Source organism: Ranitomeya variabilis, chromosome 2 (genome assembly GCF_051348905.1).
Source record: "Ranitomeya variabilis isolate aRanVar5 chromosome 2, aRanVar5.hap1, whole genome shotgun sequence".
Lineage (NCBI taxonomy): Eukaryota > Metazoa > Chordata > Amphibia > Anura > Dendrobatidae > Ranitomeya > Ranitomeya variabilis.
The window spans coordinates 850,043,908-850,065,230 of record NC_135233.1 but is presented as its reverse complement, the minus strand read 5'-3'; the positions used below and the strand labels follow the sequence as shown (position 1 = coordinate 850,065,230).

The window sequence follows — 21,323 nt, the reverse complement described above, 5'->3', positions numbered from 1 at the left end:
GATAATTCAATTTGAGACAAAATTAATAATCACAAATAGAAAGTCACTAAGGCCTCCAATTGCCCTAAAAAAGATCAGCATAATACTAACCCGTCTCCCCAGACTGTATCCAAAGCTTTTCAAGTGTTCTCAACATATGTGGCTATGGATAACCAGGTCACCAATGGCAGCAAATAGATTGTTTAATACCACACTGCACAGACAGACTTGTTATGCTTTATAAAATGAAAAAATATCTCTCTCTCTCTCTCTCTCTCTATATATATATATATATAATTGTCTAAAAGTTATCCTTTTTTAATCAGGCAGAGTATTCTGTTGCTACTTGTAAGTTTAACAAAATGACTGAAATTTCCTACTCAGGAGCCTACCACCAAAATTCACCTGCCTCGAAAAACCTAGTTGGTCTATGGATTTTATAAACAAAGAACACAAGGTAGGAGCCTTGATGGTGAGTATGCATTTAGGTGTTACAGTCTGCCCTATTAACTTTGTATGTTGCTTTTCATGGCAATCGTGGTGACCAAAATCACAGTTTAACTCCTAGTTCAATTTACTCTTTGAGTCAGTGACACAAAATTACACTAAAATACCATTTTTGCTCCCAGCCCAGGATAGGGGCCCATTCCTATGTAGGTACACAGCATGGCTTTGTAACCAAATCTGTCCAAACTTGGAGGTGTCAGTTGCACTATGACTTGTTGTGGTTGTTCTAAACATTTGATGTCCCTCAACTATGAAATGCTATAGTCCAGGGGTCTGTTGGGGAAGTTAAAATTAGTAAACAAAATATTAATAATTGAAACCAAGTTTGTTAGCTTTTTATTTTAGCCTCTTGTGCCCAATTTTGAATAGGGGCTCAACTGGGAATTTAATCAAGTCAATGCTCAAATAGTAAGTCCAGTCAAATCTTAATTTTCACAGAAAATGGGGATGATAGTAAATTAAATATTAATAATGAAAGGAATGTATTTTTTATTATTTAACTTTAGCCTTTTGTACTCAATCCTGTACGAGGAAATTCACACCAGTGAATGACCCCCAAAAAATCTTAATTTATTATTTGATTAATTTATTGAAAAAATAATAAAGATGTGAAATAAGTAACATTGGAAGCAAGGGCTTATTTTTTAAGCTGTGAAAAAAAAAACAATTTTTGGCAGTAATAAAGTATCTAAAAATATTAAAGGCCTAAAGAAAGCCTCAAGAATATGCTACAAATACTTATAAAACAATGTAAAGTAGTAGGAGTAGGCTCATAAAATACAGCCTGTGAAAAAGCAATAGGAATCACCATGAGGCCCCAACTTAATCAGGGTGGCAGGGAAAGTTTTAGACGTTGCTATTATTCTTCCATCTTACGTTTTTTTCAATATAATTTTGAGGGGAATTTTATTGTTGATGTAACAGTTGACCCTACTAACAGAAGTTGTAGCCTCTTTGGAAGGGTCTCAGTAAGCAACACACATCCCTAATCACCTGCCTAAAGCAGATCTCAAGGTAACACAGTTCCAATTTCTCTGCTGCATGATATAATCAGTCACTAACATATGATGCTTGTATGACCACTCCACCATATGATGCTTATATGTACGCTCCGAGATATGCAGCATTAAATTCCATCACATTGCAACATTGCAAATTAGGCTGTGCTCTGTCGCACCACTCTGTCTCTGCAAGCCCTGGAGGCTGTTTTCTCCATCTAAGAACAGTTGAAATGATCATATACTCTTCTGGCCATAAGAAATACCTTGTTCAAGCTGGTATATTTGTTTAAAACATGGTGCACAATCAAACTGAGGACTTTGTGCCATGATGGAGCATGTGCTATTTTGACTAAACACAGTGTTGTAATAATATTTCTTGTGTTACCACTATGTTGTCCATTTGTTCCATGCTAAGGAAGATACATCACTGTGAAGGCTTGATCCACGTTAACCAGAAATTTTCAATTGGATTGCCTCCATCCACTAAGCTGAGCCATCTCTGTGACCAGCGTAATAAGTTTCAATGTTAATCCATTTTATTTTATGTAACTGTATATGCTGTATTGTTTGGTGCCCTTTGTAAAATCTATTGTATATTTTTTATAAACACTATCTATCGTTCTGGATTAAATATAAAGTGTAACCATTCTGTTCCTTTTGTTCTGTAAACCACACTCCTGAAAGATATGCGCTGCCAGAAACCAGGCGTCAGATCGGCCTGTAAAAAACAATTGATGGTGGCAGCAAGTAGTTCTTAAGTTATAGTGGAGTTGGGATCAGCAATTGTAACGGTAATGTCATGACCCCTGCAGTAGATCTTGAGCATAGGGTCGAATACAGGACACCTGACTCTCAGAAGGAGCGAGGAAAGCTGTGGTGAGCCGAGCGCAGGACCTGCAACATGTGACTCCTGAGGAAGTAGCCGAAGGTGGAGACTACTGCCGGGTGAAAGAGCAGACCGGCAAGGCTGGAGTGTAGTGAACGAGCCGAGGTCAAACCAGGAAATCAGAGAGATACCTGTTATGATCCGGTGACCTTGGATCCGCATGAGACGTTCTCTGGAGTAGGTGGTACCTGTACTGACCACAAACCCTAAACTGACACCGCAACTAGAAGTAGCCGTGGGGTGTACCTAACACATCCTAGACACCTCGACACAGCCGGAGAACTAAATACCCCTATAGATGGAAATGGGAATTTTATCTTGCCTCAGAGCAGAACCCCAAAGGATAGGCAGCCCCCACAAATATTGACTGTGAGTATAAGAGAAAAGACACACGCAGGCAGAAAACAGGATTTAGCAAAAGAGGCACTTCTAGCTAAATAGAAAAGGATAGGACAGAATTCTAAGCGGTCAATATTAAAACCCTAAAAATATCCACAGCAGATAATACAAATATTCTACATCTAACTAAAGACATAGAATGTATATCTGCATCTCCAGAGAATCCAGCATGACTGAAAAATCCAAACAAAGTCTAAGCTGGACAAAAACACAATGAATTGCACTGAATTGTAAAGCACACTGCATGTGTGCTGCAGAGACAAAAAAACAGACACTTATCTTAGCTGAATTGACAGCAGGGCATGAGGAGCCAGACAGAGATGCAATCCCTCCAAGAACAATGGACAACTGGCAAGGACTAATGGATCCTGCACACCTAAATACCTAGTAGAGCTGTAATCAGCAGAAACACCTGCCCTGGATTACAACCCAGAGACAACTGCACTACCACCAACAACCACCGGAGGGAGCCCAAGAACAGAATTCACAACAGTACCCCCCCTTGAAGAGAGGTCACCGAACCCTTACCAGAGCCCCCAGGCCGATCAGGACGAGCCAGATGAAAGGCACGGACCAAATCAACAGCATGGATATCAGAGGCAAAAACCCAAGAATTATCCTCCTGGCCATAACCCTTCCATTTGACAAGGTACTGAAGCTTGAAAAAAGAGAATCCAAAATCTTCTCAACCACATACTCCAACTCCCCATCAACCAACACAGGGGCAGGAGGATCAACAGAGGGAACAACGGGCACCACATATTTCCGCAATAAAGATCTATGGAAAACATTATGGATGGCAAAAGAGACTGGAAGGGCCAAACGAAAAGACACCGGATTGATAATCTCAGAAATCCTATACGGACCAATAAATCGAGGCTTAAACTTAGGGGAAGAAACCTTCATAGGAACATGACGGGAAGACAACCAGACCAAATCCCCAACCCGAAGCCGGGAACCAACACGCCGATGACGGTTAGCAAAACGCTGAGCCTCCTCCTGAGACAACACCAAATTGTCCACCACATGAGCCCAAATCTGCTGCAACCTGTCAACCACAGAATCCACACCAGGACAATCAGAAGGCTCAACGTGCCCCGAAGAAAAACGGGGATGAAAACCAAAATTACAAAAGAAGGGAGAAACCAAGGTAGCCGAACTAGCCCGATTATTAAGGGCAAACTCGGCCAATGGCAAGAAAGCCACCCAATCATCCTGATCAGCAGACACAAAGCATCTCAAATAAGTTTCCAAAGTCTGATTAGTTCGCGAGGTCTGGCCATTTGTCTGAGGATGAAATGCGGACGAAAAAGACAAATCAATGCCCAGCCTAGCACAAAAGGCCCGCCAAAACCTAGAAACAAACTGGGAACCTCTGTCGGACACAATATTCTCCGGAATACCATGCAAACGAACCACATGCTGAAAAAACAACGGAACCAAATCAGAAGAGGAAGGCAATTTAGGCAAAGGCACCAAATGAACCATCTTAGAGAACCGCAAAAATAGGGAAAAAGGAAAAAATGGGAAGAAAATAAGTCAGCTCACCAATCCCTCAACAGTGCAATGATGTCCACGCACGGAGCCGCCTTGGTCAAGGGCGTAGTCCAGAGCCAGCAATGAAAAAGAAAAAATCTCCAGCATGGATCTTCTAAAAGTCAATTTATTAGAAACACTTTAAAATGCAAACATTTGCAAAAAAGAGAGATGGGGGTCCCAGGTGGTCAACGCCGACGCGTTTCGACCATCAGGTCTTAGTCATGGCATGAAAATGGAACCACATATTAACATTTTATACAACACAGAACACTAAAACAGCAAGTGCTTAGATTAAAACTCAGGTGGGCAATCAGAACATTCATTATATTAACCCCCTGTGAACCGCAAAAGAGAAAGACATATCCATGAAAAAAGAACCACATCGGTGTATCAAAAAATTACATTAGCTGGAATAATAGAATCATTTCACAGTGTGTACAATATTAAATATCACCTTCTTATATAAAAAAAAAAAAAAAACGGAAAAAAAAAAAAAAAATTATATATTTATATTAAAGACATGAGATTATTACATTAATCTAACTGCAAAATGAGGTCAAGACGTTTGTTCAGCCCTAAGGGCACCCTTGACTGTAGAGAAAATATCCAAAAGGATTCACGATTTAATATCTTACGTCTATGATCACCACCTCTAGGGGGTTTATGCACTTTTTCAATAGCAGTCACTTTAATCATGCTGGTGTTACCTGCATGGATTGTTTTGCAGTGATGAGAGACTGCAGAAATGTTATGTGATGTATTATTAAGTGCAGATTCTGAGATATGCTTACAAAACCTTCTTTTTAAAGGGCCCACTGTGCAGCCCACATATTGCAGTTTACATAAATCGCATTCTATCAAATAAATGACACCTTCTGAGTTGCAATTCATGTGCGTTCTAATTGGATAAGTAATGCCTGTCACACTAGAGGTGAAACTAGTAGTTTTTCTTACGAAATTACACGTTTTACACGGGTGGTGACCACATTTAAAAAAACCCTTATATGTTAACCAGGCACTATTTCCTGCAGTCAATTTACTATTGAGGTAGAGACTAGGAGATAGGATGTCACGTAAGGAAGGTGCTTTTTTGGCAAGATATCGTATGTGAGTACGATCTAAAATATGTGCTAGCTTCACATCATTGTATAAAATAGGAACATACTTTTTCACAATTTGAATTATTTCTGCATACTGCGGACTATAAACTGTGGAAAAATTTATCGTACTCAGAGAGTGAGAGGCAGACTCTGTGTGTTTAGTCTCATTAAACCTTTTTCTTTTAATTTTTTTAATTTTATTATTATTCTCGTTGGGGTTCATAGAAAGAGACCCTGGATCCTCATTATCACTCCATAATAAAGACTTCCTATCAATGTCTTTTGTCACTGATTTTGCTCTGTGTAGCATCCAATTAGGATAACCGCGATCTTTAAGTCTGAAAACTGCAGACTCAGTTTCCTGTGTGAATTGTGCAGATGAACTACAATTTCTTTTGAGCCTGATCAATTCACCCACTGGTATATTCTTAATGACATGTTTTGGGTGACAAGAGTGTGCCTCCAAAATGGAGTTGCTGTCAGTAGATTTTCTATAAGGGGAAACAGCAACTAAGTTAGTATTTTCATTTACTGATAAGGAAATATCCAAATAGTTGATAGAAGTCTTGGAGGTATTAAAAGTAAAGGAGAGATTAAAGTCATTATTATTCACGTATTTTATGAAGTCCGTAATCAGCATATCATCCCCCTTCCAAATTATAATCAAATCATCGATATAGCGACCAAAAAATACAATGTTGTTAGAAAAAGGATTATTCTCATTGAAAATATATTTTTCTTCCCAAACCGCTACTGTAATATTGGCTAATGAAGGGGAACATTTCCCCCCCATACTAACGCCCTTTTTTTGGATAAAAAACAACCTGTCAAATGAAAAATAATTATGGGTCAACAAAAAAGAAACTGAGTCTACAATGAAAGATTGAATCTCCTGTTTGTACGTGCTGTACTTATTAAGAAAATGTTTGCATTTTAAAGTGTTTCTAATATATTGACTTTTAGAAGATCCATGCTGGAGATTTTTTCTTTTTCATTGCTGGATCTTAGAGAACCGGTCACAAACCACCCAGATAACCGACATCCTCTGGGAAACCGGAAGATCTGAAATAAAATCCATAGAAATATGTGTCCAGGGCCTCTCAGGGACCGGCAAAGGCAAAAGCAACCCACTAGCACGGGAACAACAAGGCTTGGCCCGCGCACAAGTCCCACAGGACTGCACAAAAGAACAAACATCACGTGACAAAGAAGGCCACCAAAAGGACCTACCAACCAAATCTCTGGTACCAAAAATACCAGGATGGCCAGCCAACACAGAACAATGAACCTCAGAAATCACTCTACTAGTCCATCTATCAGGAACAAACAGTTTCCCCACTGGACAGCGGTCAGATTTGTCAGCCTGAAATTCCTGAAGAACCCGTCGTAAATCAGGGGAAATGGCAGAAAGGACCATCCCTGTTATGGACCGGTGATTTAGGAGCGACATGCGACTAGCTCTGAGCAGGTGGTAACTATACTGACCGCAGTTCCTGATCTTAACACAACACTAGAAGTAGCCGTGGGATGTTCCTGTCACTCCCTGGACACCTCGTCACAGCCGGAGAACTAGCTACCCCTAAAGGTAGAAACAGGAAAGCTATCTTGCCTCAGAGAAAATCCCCAAAGGACAGATAGCCCCCCACAAATAATGACTGTGAGAGGAGAAGGAAATGACATACATAGAAAGAAACAAGATTCAGCAAAGGAGGCCACTACTAGCTAGATAGATAGTACAGGACAGAACACTGTGCGGTCAGTAATAAAAACTAGAAAAAGTCCACCACAGAGAAATGCAAAAATCTCCACACCTGACTAATGGTGTGGAGGGCAAAATCTGCTGCCCAGAGCTTCCAGCTTAGCTGAATAGATCCATACTGATAAGCTGGACAAATGAGCAAAACATAGAATGTGCTGAACAATAAGTCCACAACAAGAGGACTGCAAAAGGACAAGCAAGGACTTATCTTTGCTGAACAGGTCAGAGTGTCAGGGAAATCGAAAAGAGCCGAGACTTCCAAGCAGGAACAATTGACAACTGGCATTGATTGAGGGATAAGGCCAGACTAAAATAGCCGAGCCAGAAAGACGATCAGTGGAAGCAGCTGCTGATGCTAAATCCAAGAAGCAGCCATACTACTCAAAACCACAGGAGGGAGCCCAAGAGCAGAACTCACAAAAGGGCTACTTACAACCACCGGAGGGAGCCCAAGAGCGGAATTCACAACACACCCCTTCCTTCAGAATGCCGACCGGTTCAAGGACCTCAGGAGAATCAGGCAAAAAACTCCTAGAGAGGGCATCAGCCTTAATATTCTTAGAACCCGGAAGATACGAGACCACAAAATCAAAACAGGAGAAAAACAGGGACCATCGAGCCTGTCTAGGATTCAGCCGTTTGGCAGACTCGAGGTAAATCAGATTTTTATGATCGGTCAAGACTACAATACGGTGCTTGGCTCCCTCAAGCCAATGTCGCCATTCCTCAAACGCCCACAAACAGCCAACAACTCCCGATTGCCGACATCATAATTGCGTTCAGCAGGCGAAAACTTTCGGGAAAAGAAGGCACATGGTTTCATCAAGGAACCATCAGAATTCCTCTGAGACAAAACGGCCCCTGCCCGAATCTCAGAAGCGTCAACCTCAACCTGAAACGGAAGAGAAACATACGGCTGACGCAACACCGGGGCAGAAGTAAATCGGCGTTTAAGCTCCTGAAAGGCAGAGACAGCCGCAGAGGACCAATTCGTCACATCAGCGCCTTTCTTCGTCAAATCGGTCAGCGGTTTAACCACACTGGAGAAGTTAGCAATGAAACGGCGATAAAAATTAGCAAAGCCCAAAAATTTCTAAAGGCTCTTCACGGATGTGGGCTGAATCCAATCATGAATGGCCTGAACCTTAACCGGATCCATCTCTATAGATGAGGGAGAAAAAATGAAGCCCAAAAAGAAACCTTCTGCACTCCAAAGAGACACTTAGACCCCTTCACAAACAAAGCATTATCACGAAGGATCTGAAATACCATCCTGACCTGTTTCACATGAGACTCCCAATCATCAGAAAAAAGTAAAATGTCATCCAAATATACAATCATGAATTTATCAAGATAATTCCGGAAGAAATCACGCATGAAGGACTGAAAAACAGATGGAGCATTAGAGAGCAAGAATGGCATCACAAGATATTCAAAATGGCCTTCGGGTGTATTAAACACAGTTTTCCATTCATCACCCTGCTTAATACGAACAAGATTATATGCCCCCCGAAGGTCAATCTTAGTAAACCAACTAGCCCCCTTAAACCTAGCAAACAAATCGGAAAGCAAAGGCAAAGGGTATTGAAACTTGACCGTGATCTTATTCAAGAGGCGATAATCAATACAGGGTCTCAAGGAGCCATCCTTCTTAGCAACAAAAAAAAAATCCCGCTCCCAACGGTGAAGAAGATGGCCGAATATGCCCTTTCTCCAAAGACTCCTTAACATAACTCCGCATGGCGGTATGTTCAGGCACAGACAGGTTGAAAAGTCGGCCCTTAGGAAACTTACAGCCTGGAATCAAGTCAATAGCACAATCACAGTCCCTATGCGGTGGAAGGGAACTGGACTTGGGCTCATCGAATACATCCTGAAAATCAGACAAAAACTCTGGAATTTCAGAAGAGGAGGAAGAGGAGATTGACATCAAAGGAACGTCATTATGAACCCCCTGACAACCCCAACTAGTCACAGACATAGACTTCCAATCCAACACCGGATTATGTACCTGCAACCATGGAAAACCCAGCACAATAGCATCATGCAAATTATGCAACACCAGAAAACGACAATCTTCCTGATGGGCTGGCACATGGTCACCTGTGTCCAAAACTGGGATTTATTTTTAGCCAAAGGTATAACATCAATGCCCCTTAAAGGAATAGGGTTCTGCAAAGACTGCAAGGGGAAACCACAACGCCTGGCAAATTCAAAGTCCATTAAGTTCAAAGCGGCGCCTGAATCCACAAACGCCATGACAGAAAATGACGTCAATGAGCTGATCAAGGTCACAGATAACAGAAATTTAGGTTGTACAGTACTGATGGTAACTGAACTAGCGATTCTCTTTGTACGCTTAGGGCAGACTGAAATGACATGAGAAGCATCGCCACAATAAAAACACAACCTATTCTGACGTCTGAATCCTTGTTGTTCCGTTCTAGACAGAATCCTATCACACTGCATAGGCTCAGGCATCTGCTCTGAGGACAACGCCACAGCGCACAGTTCTGCGCTCCCGCAAACGCTGATCAATCTGAATGGCCAGAGACATAGAATCACTCAGACCAGCAGGCGTGGGAAACCCCACCATAACATCTTTAACAGATTCAGAAAGACCCTTTCTGAAAATTGCCACCAAAGCATCCTCATTCCATTTAGTCAGCACAGACCATTTTCTAAATTTCTGACAATACAATTCTGACGCTTCTTGACTCTGAAACAGGGCCAACAAGGTCTTCTCAGCTTGATCCACAGAATTTGGTTCATCATATAATAATCCTAGAGCCTGGAAAAAGGCGTCTACATTAAGCAAGGCCGGATTCCCAGATTCCAGGGAAAATGCCCAATCCTGAGGATCGCCACGCAGCAGGGAGATGACAATTTTAACCTGCTGAATGGGATCACCAGAGGAACAAGGTTTCAGAGCAAAAAACAGTTTACAGTTGTTTTTAAAACTCAAAAATTTGGACCTGTCCCCAAAAAACAAATCAGGAGTAGGAATCCTAGGCTCTAAAACCGGAGTCTGAACAATATAATCAGAAATACCCTGTACCCTAGCAGCAAGCTGGTCTACATGAGAAGCTAATCCCTGAACATCCATGCTAGCACAAGACTCCTCAGTCACCCAGAGGAAAAGAGGGAAGGAAAGACAAAACAGACTACAGAAAAAAAAATGGCTCAACACATTTCTTCCCTTCTTCTGAGATGCATTTAACTCATTGTTGGCCAGTTGTACTGCTATGATCCGGTGACCTTGGAGCCGCATGAGACGTTCTCTGGAGTAGGTGGTACCTGTACTGACCGCAAACCCTAAACTGACACCGCAACTAGAAGTAGCCGTGGGGTGTACCTAACACGTCCTAGACACCTCGACACAGCCGGAGGACTAAATACCCCTATAGATGGAAATGGGAATTCTATCTTGCCTCAGAGCAGAACCCCAAAGGATAGGCAGCCCCCCACAAATATTGACTGTGAGTATAAGAGGAAAGACACACGCAGGCAGAAAACAGGATTTAGCAAAAGAGGCACTTCTAGCTAAATAGAAAAGGATAGGACAGAATTCTAAGCGGTCAATATTAAAACCCTAAAAATATCCACAGCAGATAATACAAATATTCTACATCTAACTAAAGACATAGAATGTATATCTGCATCTCCAGAGAATCCAGCATGACTGAAAAATCCAAACAAAGTCTAAGCTGGACAAAAACACAATGAATTGCACTGAATTGTAAAGCACACTGCATGTGTGCTGCAGAGACAAAAAAACAGACACTTATCTTAGCTGAATTGACAGCAGGGCATGAGGAGCCAGACAGAGATGCAATCCCTCCAAGAACAATGGACAACTGGCAAGGACTAATGGATCCTGCACACCTAAATACCTAGTAGAGCTGCAATCAGCAGAAACACCTGCCCTGGATTACAACCCAGAGACAACTGCACTACCACCATCAACCACCGGAGGGAGCCCAAGAACAGAATTCACAACAGATACCGTAGGATGAGACGGGGGGCGATGTCAAACACAAAGCCAAGGTCAGAATGCCAGAGATAACGGTGAAGTACAAGTGGGATAGACAGGTGCAGAGTCAGGGAAGCAAAGCCGGAAGGTCAGAACCAGATGGCAAGATAATACTGAATCAGAAGACTAAGCGCAATACCAAAAAAGGACCGGGTCAAAGCACAACAAGGCAAAACAGGCAAGCAGTACACAAACACACCAGGGGGTCCGACACACAGACAGAATAAACATATAACTGACAAGGAACCTAAGCCTGGTGTGGGTATATATGTCCCTCCCAGATCCAAAAGGAGGCCAAAAACAATTAACCCTGTGAGAACCCAGACCTCAACCATGACAGGTAACTTGTAACCAACCTATGTGAATCTCTCAAGGACAACATTCAGATCTACTGCAAGGTGAGAGCATGTAATGCTATAAATAAAATACAACTTTTATTGATGTCACTTAAAACACCTTTGGAATAAAAGACATATAGTATGATGACCAACAATGAACATGACAAAATGATAAAGTGATATTGCTCAAAGTAAACCTGTGCTCAAAAAGTAGAAAAATTGTTTGGTCTCACCAATATTCAGTCAGATTCACTCCTATATCAGCTGGTTTGAAATGCAGGAGCTGAAGACCATTCAATATATAGGGAGGGGAGGAGAGGGGTTGGTCCTACAATCACCTGTCATGCCCCTGCATTGCTTCTGCCCTCACAAGGGCAGTCCCCAAGTGTTAAGGCTGCTAAGATATAACCCAACTGATGGATATATTTTGCTTCCCTTTTCCTCCCTACGCATTTTCTCCTCCATGTGGAGGATTCATCAGGGGAATGTGAGAGCTATGGGAACAAGTGGCAGGTTCCAGCAATGTCTGGCAACCAGATGTTAGGTCTGACAAGTCGTATCATGACACCCAAAGGAGATGTGGTTTGTTGTCATCCATTATCGTGGAGTTAGTAGTGACCGTACCAGAGTATGTATATATATATATATTCCATGCATTGGAATTGCAGCTGTATACCATACGCTCACTATTAGTTCTCCAATAACTGGCCTATTAGTGCCATTTAATTGTCCTGATGACAGAGTGAAACAGAGGACTGTTTGTGACCAAAGGGTAACAGCAGGAGACCCATATATTGACCTGAAAAAGGCTCTCCTAACAAACCTTGAAAAAACCTATAAAGACCTAAGGAGTATGGAGTCACAAATATAATCATTTTTATCAGTACACAAAGAGAAAGAATAAATATACACATTAAAAATTGGAGATATAGGACAGAGGTACACTGTGTTCCAAATTATTATGCACAAAGAGTTTAGGAGTGATAAGGTTGGAATTTTTTTGTTTGTCATTTAAACTCATTGATGGTGATGTGTGTCAGGGCTCTTTATATCACTGAAAGCAATTGCAGATACCTGTGCAAATTAGTTTGGCAGGTGTGTCCAAATAAAGGCAAGACTACTTAAGAAGGCTGTTCCACATTATTGAGCAGCCTACATTTTTTGCCAAAATGGGAAAGAAAAAGGATGTGTTGGCTGCTGAGAAGTAACAAATTGTGGAGTATTTAGGTCAAGGCATGACTACAATCAACATTGCCAAGACACTTCATCGTGATCACCGCACAATCAAGAAGTATGTAGCTGATTCCCAGCACACACGTGTGCGTGCTGATAAGGAAAAATTGAGGACTCTTTCCAACAGGCAATTGCGTAAGGTTAAAAGAGCAGCTGCAAAAATGCCTTGTCATAGCAGCAGACAAGTTTGTGAAGCTGCTGGTGCCTCCAATGTCCCCAGAACAACAAGATGCAGGGTCCTTCAGAGGTGCGTAAGCCATCCTGTCGACCACCTCTATCCACTGCACACAAGCAGAAACGGCTCCAGTGGGCCAAATGATATATGAAGACTGACTTCCAAACTGTTTTGTTCACCGATGAGTGCCGTGCAACGCTCGATGGTCCAGATGGATGGAGTGGAGGATGGCTGGTTGATGGACACCCCATGAAAACATGGCTAAGGTGCCAACAAGGAGGAGGTGGAGTAATGTTTTGGGCTGGAATCATGGGGAGAGAGATTGTCGGCCCCTTTATGATCCCTGAAGGGGTAAAGATGAACTCCATAATCTATGTTGAGTTTCTAAAACAACCTTCCTGCCATGGTTCAAGAGGAAGAACAGTGCTTTCCGCATCAAGATAATTTTCGTGCATGATAATGCACCGTCTCATGCTGCAAAAACCATATCTGCATCTCTGGCTGCTATGGGCATAAAAGAGGACAAACTTATGGTGCGGCCACCATCTTCCCCTGACCTCAACCCCATTGAGAACCTCTGGAGCATCATCAAAAGGAGTGTCTATGATGGCGGGAGGCAGTTCACATCTAAGCAACAGCTCTGGGAGGGTATTCTGTCCACATGCAAAACAATTGAAGCAGAAACCATCCAAAAACTGACAAATTCAATGGACGAGAGAGTTCAGAAGCTTCTTTCGAACAAGGGGTCCTATGTGCAAATGTAACATCACCTAGAATAAAGTTTTCACTTGAAAACTGTTTGATTTCATTTTGTAATAAGCTGTTAATGCTTATAACTTCACAATTGACCATTTTTTTGTTCCAAATAAAAAAAAAGGTTGAAAACTCTGCTGTGCATAATAATTTGGAACATGCATTTTGAGTGTTTATTTTATTTTTTAAATATACTGTTTTCATAGGCAGTTTGTTCCAAAACATTGCAATTAAACTAGAATACACAAAAAGAGCACAGCGAGGTCAAAAATACTCTGTTGTAAAAAAGTCACAGTAAATAAGCAAGTGCTAGTCAAAAAATGAAAATACAGGGTATTTAGTTAATACGTTTTTTTGCAAAAAAAATTTATATTAAGCTGCTCCACCAATCGACAAGGTATACCCATAATAGAGCAGTCCTATCTAATGTACATAATCCCTATCTGATGTATTTAAAAACCTGATCATCTGTATAGTACCCATATAAGCAGGGTTCAGAGAGAATATATCCATGTGGACATAAGGATGGAACAGCTTCAATGCAAATGGCCCACAGAGGAGTGGCGGACTCCCCAATCTTGTAGAAACAAGAGAACGATTATAGAACCAAAAACACATGGGCTACTTGCACAGTGAACAAGTCTGTAGAAACCTGTTCACACCACCAAGAAGCTTGAAGACACAAAAAGAGCACAGCGAGGTCAAAAATACTCTGTTGTAAAAAAGTCACAGTAAATAAGCAAGTGCTAGTCAAAAAATGAAAATACAGGGTATTTAGTTAATACGTTTTTTTGCAAAAAAATGTATATTAAGCTGCTCCACCAATCGACAAGGTATACCCATAATAGAGCAGTCCTATCTAATGTACATAATCCCTATCTGATGTATTTAAAAACCTGATCATCTGTATAGTACCCGTATAAGCAGGGTTCAGAGAGAAAATATCCATGTGGACATAAGGATGGAACAGCTTCAATGCAAATGGCCCACAGAGGAGCAGTGGCTTCTTGGTGGTGTGAACAGGTTTCTACAGACTTGTTCACTGTGCAAGTAGCCCATGTGTTTTTGGTTCAATAATTAAACTAGAATAGTAGATGACTGGAAAATAACAATGACTGCAATTCAGATAAGTAATTTAGAGAAAATATGAGGAAATATTATTTGCATAATAATTTGGAACACAGTGTAAATCAAAGGGTACGGTATGCAAAAAAATTATTTTTCAAGGGATAATCAGAAGTCTAAATTTAAATTAGGTTTTGCACCCATGGAGTCTAAATAGCGATAAAGCAAAATGTGCAATAGGTACCCCAAGGATATGTAAGTGCACTGATTAGATATACCAGTGCTACTATGGTGTGTAAGGAGTAAGGCCAGGTTCATACTGCGTTAAAGCAGCCCATTCAACGCATAGCGTTGACGGGCTGCGTTAACGCTATAGCATACATGCCATCGCGTTATGCTATACCGCTAGCGCAGATGATTCATCTGTGCTAGCGGTGATGGAGCCTCAGATGCTGCAGCCCGAGTCCGTGGCTCTGTCACTGAATGACGGCACATCGCTAGCACATGCCGATTATGGCATGCGTTGGCGATGTGCCCGATAATAGGGGTTAATGGCAGCATTAACGGACTGTGTTACATCGCGTTATGCCGCGGTGTAACGCAGTCCGTCTAACGGACTACCATAACGCAGTGTGACCCCTGCCTAAATTAGTCACAAGGGGAGATGTGGAATAGTATTAAATTACACACCATTGATATGTATAGGCATTTATCTCATGTGCAAGAAGTCTAATAAAGTGAAAGCAGTGCAATAAAATTCAATTGTGGAAAAAGTTCCATGTATAATGGTTAACAGTGCACAATCAGCATATAATAATAATCTTTATTTTTATATAGCACTAACATACTCCACAGTTCTTTACAGGTTGCTCACAATCTAAATTCCCTATCAGTATGTCATTGGAGTGTGGGAGGAAACTGGAGTGCCCGGAGGAAACCCACGCAAACACGGGGAGAACATACAGTACAAACTCCTTGCAGATGTTGTCCTTAGTGGGATTTGAATCCAGGACTCCAGCGCTGCAAGACTGCAGTGCTAACCACTGAGCCACCGTGCTGAGGTACGAAATACCCAGGGCACATAGTATGCAACAGCACATATACAATAGAACAAACTCCAAATAGAACCAAAATGGCATATTTGCCCAGGGAGAGATTAGAGAAGCACACCCCTAGTATATCTAATCAATATAAAGTGATGCAGTGACCCATGTTACAGCCAGGGGGCGCTGTATTTTCTCCTCAGGATATGCATGGAGGCGTATCTGTAATGGTGATGATGAAACAGTGTCCAGAATGATTGTAAATGACCGGTATGTGTCGCAGAGGGAGTCTGCACTGTAAGCCTGTAGTAAGGTTGTTGTGGGACTTGTAGTCCCACAAGTATTTGTGTTTGTTTACTTAAAAGGGAGGCTTGCAGGGTTAGCCAGAGAGCTGGGTGGGAATGGCTAACCACACACACCTCCCACCTATGGGAGTGGTTGTAACTACATAATGTGACCAGGGTTTGGGTCATATGGTTCTGAGTGGATGGACCTAAATGGTTCTTGGCTGTAAGGTCCTGAGAGAGGAAAGGCCTGGGTGTTGGGAGGTCCAGAGTGTGGACCGGATCCCTGAAGAGCACGAGGTGAGGCCAGGGATCTGCAGAGCCAGCGACGGCTACTGTGTTGGGGAAGCTATCATTTTTCGGTGGGTCTGGAACTGACTGATGTGTGCCTGCCAGGCAAGTTGGTGATCCCCATATGGACAGGACCCGTGTGATGACAGCTGGTGAAAACCTGCAATGCTGTCAAGCAGGTAACCCAGACTGGGTGTGTTTGACGCCTGAGTGAGCCTGGATGGAGTAGAAGCATATTATGAACATCGTTACTTTATTTTACCAGATCTGAAGGTTGTTACTTTATGTGTGTGCCGCTGGGGTTTATGGAATTAATAAACCAAATAAGACTGTTTTTGTGAGAAACCGTGCCTGAGTGTTTTAATCCCGTTGCCAAGTGAGTGTCCCCCAACGCACTCAGGGAGCGCTATCTCATATTATACAATACAGGAAGGAGAGAGACAGCAGACAAGGGGGACAGCACATGGCGTAGGCAGGTCAAAGAAGAGAGCACAGACGGGAGAAGTCAGCACATGGGGAAAGAGATATATATATATGGATATGGATGGAGGCGGTAATGTCACGATGGGGGCAGGGTTTGCAGCATTGAGAATCTCTCCCCCCATGTGCTCACCCACCTATCCACTCTCTCTTTCCCCATGTGCTGACTTCTCCCATCTGTGCTCTCATCTTTGGCCTGTCTACCCCATGTGCTATCCCCCTTGTCTGCTCTCTCTCTCCTTCCTGTGCTATGTTCTCCCCTCATTTGCTGTCCCGTTTGAACTGTCTCCCCCCTGTGCTCTGTCTCTCTCACCCCTGTGTGCTTTGCTGCTTTCCTTTCATTGTCATTGGTGTACTTTTTGGAAGGAGCCATGTTGGCGTTGATATTTGGTTTTATAGGGGTTTTCTCACTTTAAAATTTGTCTGTGTCTGACCGTGTACAGAACATACCACAGCTCCTGGGCAGGGGTGGAAGCAAAAGACAATACTGACATTACAGCAGGAGATCGCAGAGGATACATTTTATGAGGTAAAATATTGTTTAAAAAGTGTCAGTGAAATATTTTACCTTACAAAATAAATCCCCTGTGATCCCTTGCTGTAATGTCAGTATTGTCTTTTGCTTCCTCCCCTGCCCAGGAGCTGTGGTATGCTCCGTACACGGTCAGACACAGGCAATTATTAAAATGAACTTTCGTTCATGGGAAATCCCCTTTAATGTGACCGGCTTCCTCTGTCTGTAGACACGTCACGCATCTGCCGCCGAGATCAGCCAAATGATTCACTGTGCCTGCAAGGAATTCACACAGGCACAGTAAATCAGACCGCTGCCATCTTTGTGCAGACAGATAGCGGCGGTCACATTAAAACTGCACATGCGCTCCTCCTGTACACAAATGGTGGCGGTCAGTGAATCATTCGGCTGATCCCGGCGGCTGCGTGTTCACAACGGTGTTCCACTGGTGGTACCACTCAAGATGCTGCATACGGCGTATACAGTGTGTGTGTGTGGTGCATATACAGTGTGTGTGTGTGTGTGTGTGTGTGTGTGTGCTGTGTACGGCATATACAGTGTGTGTGTGTGGTGCATACAGTGTACACAGTTTGCGTGTGTGTGTGTGGTGCGTACGGCATATACAGTGTGTGTTTGTGAGTGTGGTGCATATGGCGTATACAGTGTGTGCGTGTGGTGCGACGGTGTTCCGCTGGTCGTACCGCGCAAGAGGCTGGTACCACCAGCAGTTTCCATATTGAGACACCCATCACTTGGGTGTCCCAATATGGAGGTCGGTGAACTTCCACCACCTGTAATTCTGGGATCTGGACACATCTGGACAGAACAGGATGTGAAGACATTACAAGGTAAGTATATAAGTACAGTGTGTATATATATATATATATATATATATATATATATATATATATATATATATGTGTATATATATATATATATATATTGTGGTCTGACTGGTTGTCGATTGGTTAATGGGAGGTATGTGTCACAGTGATGGATGCGCCCTGTGATGCAACCCGGAATATTTTGTCTTTAGTGCACATGAGCACTGAAGATGTCGTTTAGTGCACCTGGGTCCCGGGTTGCGGGTAGCTATGAGAGATGGGAGGGTCTGGCTACCCATATACCTTACCTCTGAGTGGGGGTGCTCACTGTACCCCTTTTCCATGCACGAGTTTGAGAACCTGCAGTGATGTCATGATCACGTGACCAGTGCATGTGATGTTACCTCACTTGTGGGTGTGGTTACAGGCTACCAAATGGAGGGTTGTTTGGCACATGTGAGTGAGTGTTTGAGAGTCTGCGAGTGTAGACAGATTTCCATGTGTCCCGGCTGGACACTACAGAGTGGCCTGTGTGTTCGACGGTTCCAAATGGGGAAGACGTCCTGAACAGAACACAGAGAGACTGTGTTTCAGCTATAGAGCCTGGGTGCTGGACATGGCCAGGGCCGGTTTTAGGCAAAGTGGGGCCCTAGGCAAAAGTTTAAAATGGGGCCCCAAATACTAACAAATTGCACCATCACGCAGAAATATTTCGGTTGTAGTTACATGCACCGATTTCAGGCCACTAAACGAGTGTGATTAACAATATTGAAGTAATTCGCCGCTTGTTTCCGGCCACTTTACACCGGCTGAGGAATAATGATAGGGACAGAATAATCACTAGTAGATCAATCTGTCCACATACAGTACCATCTTAGCAGCATATCTGCAGTTTTCACGGGGCGATGTGCTGGTGAGAATAATGATTTTTGTTGCGGCATAACCAACCCAATCACTCAATGAATATCTTGCATTTTGCACTTCCCCTAGTTCTCCATATAGTATAATACACTTCCATAGTCCTCCATATAGTATAATGTACTCCTCCTAGTCCTCCATATAGTATAATGTACTCCCTCTAGTCCTCCATATAGTATAACACACTCCCCATAGTCCTCCACATAGTATAATAGACTCCTCATAGTCCTCCATATAATATAATACACCCCCATAGTCCTCCATAAAGTATAATTCACTCCCCATAGTCTTCCATAGAGTATAATACACTCCCATAGTCCTCCATAGAGTATAATGCAGTCCCCATATAGAATATAATTCTGACCTCATATAGTATAACGCAACCCCCCATAGCATATAATGCAGCCCCCCCATAGAATATAATGCAGTCCGCAACAGAATATAATACTGTGTGTTTGTAATAAACATATATATATGCGTTACACCGTACATACATAGATACACATACATATACTGTACATGCAAACACACACATACTGTACATACAAACACACAGATACACATACTGTACATGCAAACACACACATACTGTACATACATACAAACAGATACACATACATATATTGTACATGCAAATACACACATACTGTACATACATATACACAGATACACATACATATACCGTACATACATGCACACACATACTGTACATATATACACACAGATACATATACCATACATACACAAAGATACACATACCGTCATACATACACATACTGTGCATACACACATGCATATACTGAACATACACACACATATACCGTATATACATAAACACACATATACTATACATACACACAAATACACATACATACACGTACTATACATACACACAGGCATATACCGTACATACACAGACATACCGTACATACATATAACATATACAAACCCACACATATACTATACATACACACACATACACATACATATACCGTCACACATACATATACTGTACATACACACATATACCGTACATACACATAGATACACATACATATACCGTACATGCATACACACATATACCGTACAAACATACAGATACACATACTCGTACCGTACATACATATACACACATACCGTACATACACACATATACCGTATATACATACACATACATGCACATAAACATACATATATACCATATATACATACAAATATATGGCATATACACAGATACACACATTATACACACAGACATACACATATACTGTACATGCATACACATAAATACACACACTGTACATACACAGATGCACATACATACATCTACAAGCATATACACACACATACTAATCTTGGTTGGAGAGGGCTGCAGAACTCACTGTGGGGGATGGGGCATAGAGCAGACAGCACTGATATCAGCCCCCTGGGGCTGCCATGTTGTCCCGTGCAGTGCGCTCCTCCCCCATCTCTTCACAGTGAGGAGATGCCGCAGCCTGCCAGGAACAGAACAGTGGAGGGAGCAGAAGACACAACTTAAGTCCTGCTCTTCCTCCACTGCTGTCCCTGACTCCCTGAGTGCTGTGCGGCGGGGCCCCTGACTGTAGGTGAGTACTCACAAGTCACCATTGGGATGCGCCATGCAGGAGAGCAGAGAGACAGCAGCCAATGAGAGCTCTCCTCAGTCTGGTGAGGTAAGCGTTCATTGGCCAGCGTCTCTCCCTGCATGACACGCCCCCCTTTTGAACTCCTGCACTCCCTGGCACTGGGTGTTAGCATGATTACAGGAGGGAGTGAGAGGGGCCCGATGCTACATGATACCGGGCCTGCCTGCAGGGGCCACCCTCCTCCACCTCTCGGCCCCAGAGCAGTGGCATCAGTGGTATGTCCACCCCTGGCTGGGGGCCCCTAGGGCAGTGGGGGCCCTAGGCAGCTGCCTAGTCTGCCTGCCCCTAACACCGGCCCTGGACATGGCACAGCCTGTGTGCCCACAGACCCGAGAGAGCGGAGCTCTATATGGACATTGAGGATTCATCTGCCTGAAGTAAGACTGTTTTCCTTTTGTTCTTGTTTCTATGGTTTATGGAGAAAATTAACCACATAGACTGTTTTTATAAGAAAATCTTTCCTGTGTGACTGACTATTGCAGCCAAGCGAGTGTCCCCCAAGACACGCAGTAAGCGTTATCTTACAATATATACA

The 21,323-nt window shown here is 42.6% G+C and overlaps 1 protein-coding gene across 1 annotated transcript in view; it reads right to left on the bottom strand.

Moving 5' to 3' along the window:
- LOC143803970 (uncharacterized) overlaps window positions 1–21,323 on the bottom strand; it is a 55,459-nt gene that overhangs the window by 1,391 nt on the left and 32,745 nt on the right. The gene's annotated exons all lie outside the window — the stretch shown is intronic.